Source organism: Dama dama, unplaced genomic scaffold, assembly GCF_033118175.1.
Source record: "Dama dama isolate Ldn47 unplaced genomic scaffold, ASM3311817v1 ptg000093l, whole genome shotgun sequence".
Lineage (NCBI taxonomy): Eukaryota > Metazoa > Chordata > Mammalia > Artiodactyla > Cervidae > Dama > Dama dama.
The window spans coordinates 3195415-3198556 of NW_026870908.1; positions in this window are offsets into that span (position 1 = coordinate 3195415).

Here is a 3142-nt window from a genome sequence, read left to right on the forward strand (position 1 = left end):
TGAAAAATATGAAGAGCTTCAAAAGGTGTGAAAAAAGAGATGAGCATGAAACGGTCTGAAAAATAGGAGGAGCATGAAGTGGTGTTGAAAAACATGAATAGTCTGAAAACGTGTGAAAATATGAAGAGCTTCAAAAGGTGTCAAAAAAGAGATGAGCATGAAACGGTCTGAAAAATAGGAGGAGCATGAAGTGGTGTTGAAAAACATGAAGAGCCTGAAATGGTGTGAAATATATGAAGACCTTCAAAACGTGTGAAAAATATGAGGAGCTTCAAAAAGTGTCAAAATTATGAGGAGCATGAAACGGTCTGAAAAATAGGAGGAGCATGAAGCGGTGTTGAAAAATAAGAGGAGCATGAAGAGGTGTTGAAAAAAATGAAGAGCCTGAAAAGGTGTGAAAAATATGAAGAGCTTCTAAAGGTGTCAAAAATATGAGGAGCCTGAAACGGTCTGAAAAATAGGAGGGGCATGAAGCGATGTTGAAAAACATGCAGAGCCTGAAAATGTGTGAAAAATATGAAGATCTTCTAAAGGTGTCAAATATATGAGGACAATGAAACGGCCTGAAAAATTGGAGGAGCATGAAGTGGTGTTGAAAAACATGAAGAGCCTGAAAAGGTGAGAAAAATATAAAGAGCTTCAAAAAGTGTCAAAATTATGAGGAGCATGAAACGGTCTGAAAAATAGGAGGAGCATGAAGTGGTGTTGAAAAACATGAAGATCCTGAAATGGTGTGAAATATATGAAGACCTTCAAAATGTGTGAAACATATGAGGAGCTTCAAAAAGTGTCAAAAATATGAGGAGCATGAAACGGTCTGAAAAATAGGAGGAGCATGAAGGGGTGTTGAAAAAATGAAGAGCATGAAAAGGTGTGAAAAATATGAACAGCTTCAAAAGGTGTGAAAAATATAAGGAGCATGAAACTGTCTGAAAAATAGGAGGAGCATGAAGCGGTTTTCAAAAACATGAAGAGCCTGAAAAGGTGAGAAAAATATGAAGAGCTTCAAAAGTTGTCAAAAATATGAGAAGCATGAAACAGTCTCAAAATTAGGAGGAAAATGAATCGGTGATCAAGAACATGGAGAGCCTGAAAAGGTGTGAAATATATGAAGAGCTTCAAAAGGTTTCAAAATATGAGGAGCATGAAACGGTCTGAAAAATAGGAGGAGCATGAAGCGGTGTTGAAAAACATGAGAAGCCTGAAAAGGTGTGAAAAATATGAAGAGCTTCAAAAGGTGTCAAAAATATGAGGAGCAAGAAACGGTCTGAAAAATAGGAGGAGCATGAAGTGGTGTTGAAAAACCTGAAGAGCCTGGAATGGTGTAAAAATATGAAGAGCCTCAAAAGGTGTCAAAAATATGAGGAGCATGAAACGGTCTGAAATATAGGAGGATCATGAAGCAGTGTTGAAATACATGAAGAGCCTGAAAATGTGTGAAAAATATGAAGAGCTTCAAAAGGTGTGAAAAATATGAAGAGCTTCAAAAGGAGTCAAAAATGAGATGAGCATGAAACGGTCTGAAAAATAGGAGGAGCATGAAGTGGTGTTGAAAAACCTGAAGAGCCTAAAAGCTGTGAAATATATGAAGAGCTTCAAAAGGTGTGAAAAATATGAGGAGCATGAAACGGTCTGAAAAAGTGGAGGAGCATGAAGCGGTGTTCAAAAAATTGAAGAGCCTGGATAGGTGTGAAAAATATGAAGAGCATCGAAACGTGTCAAAAATATGAGGAGCATGAAACGGTCTGAAAAATAGGAGGAGCATGAAGCAGTGTTAAAAACATGAAGAGCCTGAAAACCTGTGAAAAATATTAAGAGCTTCAAAAGGTGTGAAAAATATGAAGAGCTGCAAAAGGTGTAATAGTGAGATGAGCATTAAAGGGTCTGAAAAACAGGAGGAGCATGAAGAGGTGTTGAAAAACATGAAGAGCCTGAAAAGGTGTGAAAAATATGAAGAGCTTCAAAAGGTGTCAAAAATATGAGGAGCATGAAACGGTCTGAAAAATAGGAGGAGCATGAAGAGTTGTTGAAAAACATGAAGAGCCTGAAAAGGTGTGAAAAATATGAAGAGCTTCAAAAGGTGTGAAAAATATGAAGAGCTTGAAAAGGTGTCAAAAATGAGATGAGCATGAATCGGTCTGAAAAATAGGAGGAGCATGAAGTGGTGTTGTAAAACATGAAGAGCCTGAAAAGGTGTGAAATATATGAAGAGCTTCAAAATGTGTCAAAAATATGAGGAGCATGAAAGGGTCTGAAATATAGGAGGATCATGAAGCGGTGTTCAAAAACATGAAGAGCCTGAAAAGGTGTGAAAAATATGAAGAGCTTCAAAAGGTGTCAAAAATCTGAGGAGCATGAAACGGTCTGAAAAATAGGAGGAGCATGAAGTGATGTTGAAAAACATGAAGAGCCTGAAAAGGTGTGAAAAATATGAAGAGCTTCAAAAGGTGTCAAAAATAAAAGGAGCATGAAACGGTCTGAAATATATGAGGTCCATGAACCGGTGTTCAAAAACATGAAGGCCTGAAAAGATGTGAAAAATTTGAGGAGCTTCAAAAGGTGTGAAAAATATGAAGATCTTCAAAAGGTGTCAAAAATGAGATGAGCATGAAACGCTCTGAAAAATAGGAGGAGCATGAAGTTGTGTTGAAAAACATGAAGAGCCTGAAAACGTGAGAAATATATGAGGAGCTTGAAAATGTGTCAAAAAAAAGAGGAGCATGAAACGATCTGAAAAATAGGACGTGCATAAAGTGGTGGTGAAAAACATGAAGAGCCTGAAAAGGTGTGAAAAATATGAAGAGCTTCAAAAGGTGTGAAATATATGAAGAGCTTCAAAAGGTGTCAAAGATATGAGGAACATGAAACGGTCTGAAAAATAGTAGGAGCATGAAACGGTGATCAAAAACATGAAGAGCCGGAAAAGGTGGGAAAAATATGAAGAGCTTCAAAAAGTGTGACATACATGAGGAGTTTGAAACGGGCTGAAAATTAGGAGAAGCATGAAGTGGTGTGGAAAAATATGAAGAGCCTGAAAAGGTGTGGAAAATATGAAGAGCTTCAAAAGGTGTGAAATACATGAGGAGCATGAAACTCTCTGAAAAATAGAAGGAGCATGAAGCGGTGTTCAAACATGAAGAGC